Source organism: Astatotilapia calliptera, chromosome 2 (assembly GCF_900246225.1).
Source record: "Astatotilapia calliptera chromosome 2, fAstCal1.2, whole genome shotgun sequence".
Taxonomy (NCBI): Eukaryota; Metazoa; Chordata; class Actinopteri; order Cichliformes; family Cichlidae; genus Astatotilapia; species Astatotilapia calliptera.
The window spans coordinates 9,242,328-9,248,705 of NC_039303.1; positions in this window are offsets into that span (position 1 = coordinate 9,242,328).

A 6,378-nucleotide genomic window follows, 5' to 3' on the forward strand; every position below is an offset into this window, starting at 1 on the left:
TTGGATTTCATAATACAGTGTATAGATTTTTTTGTTGACAGACAACAACATATATGTCCTTTCAACCACTTCAGTGAATAATTTATTTGCCATCTCTTGTGTGGTAGCTTAAGTGTATGTAGGTCAACATGTTGTGAAACCTCTTTTCTGCTTCCCCACAGTAATTCTGTGCAGTTTGATAGCACTGGATATTAACCAGCTTCCTTTCAGCTCTACAATTGTGGCTTTGATGCCAAGTCCAGTCTGTGTTTTGATCTCAGATCACAAAAGCCAGCAAAAATCTGGTCTGGCAGTAATTTTCAGTTCAGATGGCAGATCAGGGGAGAAAAAATCCAGATCAAGTAAAAACCAGCAATGATCACAAACTGGAAGGTAGTCATCTCCAAGGAAACTCCCCCCAGTCTGTGACTGTTGTAGCGTAAGACAGAAATTGTCATGGTCCGGGTGTGTGCCAGTGTGTCTCCCTCCGAGCCGGCGTCTCCACCCCTGGGAGGGGCCTCAGTGTTTTTGCTGATCGCTTACATCTGTGGGTAATTAGCCGGGGACTCATAAGGCCAGCGTTCTCAATCTCTCTTCGCCAGATTCTCTGCTAAACATCAGTCAGTGCAGGCCACCACCATAAATTCCCTACGTGTTTTTTTGAATCACCTTGCCTCACTGTATGTTTGTTTTTTGTGCGCCTCCTTTTTCAGCTACACCTAACTGTCAACCCCTGGCGAAGAGCTTCTACTTGGATGCTGGACCTTCTGGCAGTCCCTCAGGCTATTACCAAAATTACCTACCTGCCTCTCTGCCTCCACGCCAGGAGTTTTTGGATTTACACACCCGGACTACTCACCCCTCTATGTCATCCCCGACCTCCGTTGGCAAGTACGCAGTACGAAGGAGGATTCTGAGCCAAACAACATATTCATATGCCTCCTTATCTATGTTTGAACATCTGCATTCTGTTACAGTGACCCCGACCTTTTTCCTGGACCCTTTGTGACTTGCTTTCCAGTCCAATCCCCGGAATAGCTGTCCTTTCTGACCCGGACCAGATCGTTATTTAGTTTAACGTCTACGCTCACCTTTTGTTTATGAATATTTTGTGTAAACATTAAACATTCTTAAAATATACTTACGAGCTGTTCGGCGTCTTGCGTTTGAGTCCTGTCACTCGTCTGAAACGGTCTCGGCCGTAACAGAAATATGCTTTAATTATAATTTCCTTGCTCTTGTAATTTAGAAAAAGAAGATGATTATTGTGGTTTGTTTTTACTTTTCTCGCATAATGTGTGGGGTTTTTTTTTTATATTTAAAAATAATAATACAGGGTTATCCTAACTATCCTAATATCCTAACCTGTTCCACAGCCGCTAACATCCTTATGGCAGTTCTTCCCTTATAATATCATTCAAAACACTAAGAGAATGGCGTGTAGCAGATTTATAATGCCACAAATCAATTTGTAATGTAAAGTTAAAAAAATACAAAATTAATATGGTGTACTATCAGTGTCAGCTATGATATTAGGACGTCTTTTTAAAAGGTTTTTAAATGAATGAAATGCAAGGGGTTATGAACTGTTGATGGGTGGGCAGTTGTTATAATTAACTCTCTCTCTCCAGGCGCGCCGACACCTCCGGAGATGCTGTTGAACAGAGGGGACAAACTGCTCACCTTCGACGGCTGGGAAGAGTGGCGGTTGGTAGCCCAGAGACGCCTCGAAATGGGACACACCGGTGGCAGAAGAGGTAAGGCTGTTATGAGCATATTCAATCCACGACAGTTGCTCGCTCCAGGTTGACTGGTTAGTGGATACCAGGCACCGGAGAGCCGCCTCGAGCTCCTGGTTGGTACGCTCCGTTTGGCCATTGGTCTGTGGGTGGAAACTGGAGGAAAGACTGACCTGAGCTCCGAGGGCACTGCAGAACTCCTTCCAGACACGTGATGTAAACTGCAGTCCTCGGTCTGACACAATATCCGAAGGGATTCCATGGAGGCGAAAAACATGGTTAGTTAGTGGTTGGGCGGTCTCTAGGGCAGTGGGAAGCTTAGGGAGAGCGATAAAATGAGCAGCTTTGGAGAAACGGTCCACAATGTTGAGAATGACAGAGTTACCTGACGAGACAGGCAGGCCGGTGATGAAGTCAATAGCGAAGTGTGACCAGGGACGGCTCGGAGTCGGCAGAGGTCGGAGGAGGCCCGAGGGTGGTTGATGGCCGCTCTTGTTTCGAGCGCAGGTCGGGCATGGAGGTCCCGTTCCAGGGTCTGGTTCAGTCTGTTGGGCCTCTCTAATGGCTGACTCGATCTCCCAGGTCAGGACCCCAATTACACAGGTGGGCGGTAGAATGGGAGAGTCCCGAGTTGCGTCTTCGGAGGCGGTGAATTGGCTTGCCTGGTGTTGAGGCGTTTTGCCGATCGAATGTACTCCAGGTTCTAGTGGTCGGTCCATACCACAAATGGTTGAGCAGCACCCTCCAGCCAATGGCGCCACTCCTCCAGCGCTAGCTTGATGGCTAGTAGCTCTCGATCTCCCACATCATAGTTGTTCTCTGCGGAGGTGAGACGGCGTGAAAAGTAGGCACAGGGATCAAGCTTACCACCTTGCTGCTGGGAAAGCACCGCCCCCACTCCAGCGTCCGAGGCGTCCACCTCCACAATGAACTACAGGTTGAGGTCGGGTTGGACGAGAATGGGCGCCGAAGCAAAGCGGTCCTTCAGATGGACAAATGCTTGTAGAGCCAGCTCATCCCAGCAGAAGGGAACCTTGGGAGAAGTAAGACGGGTCAGAGGAAGGGCAAGTTTACTGTAGTCGAGAATAAAGTGACGATAAAAGTTTGCGAACCCCAGAAAGCTTTGGAGCCGTTTACGTTTAGAAGGGGTCGACCAGTCAAAAACGGCTTGAACTTTTGCGGGATCCGTTTTGAGGTTACCATGATCGATGATGTGGCCCAGGAAGGAAACAGTTGAGACTTCACTAACGCGTGGTAGACAACGATCCAGCGATGAACAGCAGTCGCCTCCTGGTTTAAATGCTGATCGTCTTAATGAGACCCAGGTGTCTCATCTGTCGAGGACGTGGGCCAAGGGCATGAACCCACAGTGAGTTCAGCCCCGGCGATAGAGAGAGAGAGAGCTGATCAGCGTGCAGCTGATCCGCCTGGCCGTGACACTCTCCTACTTGAGATCTGATTTCAAGTCAGAGAGTCCACCCTGTGGCTTAGGCAACAAAGGCACAAGAAAACTCAAATCATATATCTGGATATTAAAAATATCCCCTTTCACTCATACATATCACTACTGCACACAGTGGTATGAAAAAGCATTTGCCCCCTTCCTGATTTCCAAATGTTTTATATGTTTTTCACCTTTCAATGTTTCAGATCATCAAACGAATGTCAATATTGGATATAGATAACACAAGTAAACGCAACATGCAATTTCTAAATGAAAGTGTTATTTAATAAGGGGAAGTAAAACCCAAAGCTAAATGGCCCTGAGTGAAAAACTGGACCCGGAAGACCTGCTGTGGCAAATGGAACCAAGGATTCTGCTGTCTACCAAAACATCCTGAAGGAGAACGTCCGGCCATCTGTTCATGACCTCAAGTTGAAGCATACTTGGGTCTGCAGCAGGGCAATGATCCAAAACACACCAGCAAGTCCACCTCTGAATGGCTTAAGAAAAACAAAATGAATACTTGAGAGTGAACTACAACAAGTCTGCAAAGTTGAGTGGGCCAAAATTTCTCCACAGTGCAGTAAAAGACTCTTTGCCAGTTATCACAAATATCTGATTGCAATTGTTGCTGCTAAGGGTGGCCCAACCAGTTATTAGGTTTAGGAAGTTTAGAGCCCTTTGCTGCAGGTAACACAAAAATAACCACAACTCAAATATTTAAAATCATGGAGTTATATATACTTTTCTGGGCCTTGACTCACATGTAAAGTCTTTGTTTCGTCCTTGTTTCTTTCATTTAAGGAACCTCTCTAAACTCCAACATATGGTTTCCTCAGCTGAATTAGAAAAAAATGTTCATGCATTTGTGTCATCACGTTTAGATTATTGTAATGCCCTGTTTACCAGCTTGAGCAAATCATCTCTTTCTCGCCTCCAAACGATACAAAATGCAGCGGCCAGGCTACTAACACGTTCTAGTAAACGTGCTCACATTGCTCCCATTTTATATTCTTTACATTGGCTCCCAATAGATTTTAGAATCCGTTTTCAAATTCTTGTTTCAACATATAGAGCACTAAATGGCGAAGACGAAAGGGGAGAGAGCCTTTCAGTCTTTGGCACCACGGCTGTGGAACAGTCTACCACCACAACTACGTTTGGTTGACTCTGTGGAATCCTTTAAAAAGCAGTTAAAAAACTTTTTTGTTTAAACAGGCCTTCTTTTAATCAACGTTTTTGAATTGTTTTGAATTTGCATTGTTTATATCTATTTTATTTTACTTAACATTTTCCATATTTTAACATTTGTGTATAGTGCTTTGTGACTGCCTGTCTAATAAATAAACCTTACTTACTTCCAAATTTCAACAATGGTGAGTAGGGATGGGTATTGATAAGATTTTCACGATTCCGATTTCATTTTCAATTCTGTTTAACGATTCGAGTCTTTATCGATTCTCTCATCGATTCTTTTTAAAAAAGGAGAACACTAAGGTCGATTAGTTTAGAACTTTGTTCTATATCTTCTCTTTGAACAAGATAGAAATTTAGGAGTAACATGGCCTGTCATGGTCCTGGGCCATGTGGGCCCAGTATTCTTAGTTTTCATGTATTTTTGTATTTTGTTCTTTATTTAGGCCATGCTTCCTGGGTTGATCTGTTACGTTGTTCCTTATGTGTTTTCCCTTCGTGACTCTTACCCCCTGTGTGCCCCTCTGTGTATTTATGAGCCCTCGTCTCTCTTTGTGCTTTATTCTATGTTTTCCCCAGCCCGTTATGTCTGCGTTCTCCCCGTGCTCTCTCTCCTCCTGTTTGAACCTCTGTGTACTTCCTGCTTTACTTTGCCCATCTCCCATCAGTGTTACATTCACTCCTGCCGTGTCTTGTTATGATTATCAGTGTCACCTGTGTTCCCCGTGTGCATCCACTTCCCCTGATCATCCCTCATGTGTATTTAGTCTCTGTGTGTCATACAGTCTGTGTCGCGTCGTCTGTGTTCTCACCTCCATGTTTTCACAGTCAGTATTTGCAGTGATCATCATAGTCTGAGTTTTCTTAGTTTGTCACAGTATTAGTTTTCCCAGTTTAGTTATAGTCTAGTCACGCCATCCCTGCTTTGTTTGTGCACTTTGTCTTCAGCCATAATAAAGGCTCGCTTTCTGTTAAGTCCACTCCCGTCTACTCACTTGTGTATGCACCTGGGTCCATCACACACACCACCGCACGGCCTGTCTCTGCAGACCGTGACAGGCCTTACAAACCCCCTACAGCTCTTCAATGGGGTGTAACAGGGTCCTCGGGAAAAAAAAATTGTAAATGTAAAATAATAAAATAAATATTCTTCTGTAGCAATAACACAAGAATATCCAGTCCCTGCCTACAATTAAACACATTCACTTACCGAAAATCAGGGCATCTGCTGTGGCAAATGGGTGCAAGCCTTTTACCGCAAACTTAGTCACTGCTCGGTGACATTCGTCTATCCTGGCCTGAAAGGAGACGCTACCGGTAGACTGCAGTGAGAACTGGCAGCATCTGAGCCAGACTCTGTCTCATCACGGTCACCTAAATGCACAGTAATGGCAGGTTTTGTAATAAGGCCGATCGCGCTAACATAATATGCACTGTTAGTTGATTATTTACCTGCCGCATTAACGGGAGAGGACGTGCAAACGTTACCGCTGCTGCTGGGTTGAGATTCACGAGTCTGGAGCGGAATTAAAAACACAACATTCATTTAAGGTCATCGCGTGTTTTGTGCAAATGCTTTTGCATATTCGTAGTGTTTCCTCCCTTAAATGAAATATCTACTTTGCAAGTATTGCAAGTTGCCCTGTTGTCATCCGTTCTCGTAAAGTATAACCAAAATTTTGAGCGTCTGAGCCGCCATGTTTCCTGCCAGGTAAATGATGTGGTGACGTCATTTACCTGACGTCATTCGAGGCAACTGGAATCGATAAGGGAATCGTTTGCAAAAATGGCAAACAATTCCAAGGAATTGAAACAGTGGGAACCGGTTCTCAACAAGAACCGGTTTTCGATACCCATCCCTAATGGTGAGGGCAGACTTTGTTATGCAAGATTCATATCTAAGAACTAATGCCATTGTGTGGCTGCATCGTGAGGGGATCTGGTGTGAAAATTAAAAACTGCCAAACTCTGCCAAACATGCAGAGCTACCTGCTGTCATGACTTCTTGTGACAAAGGAGCGT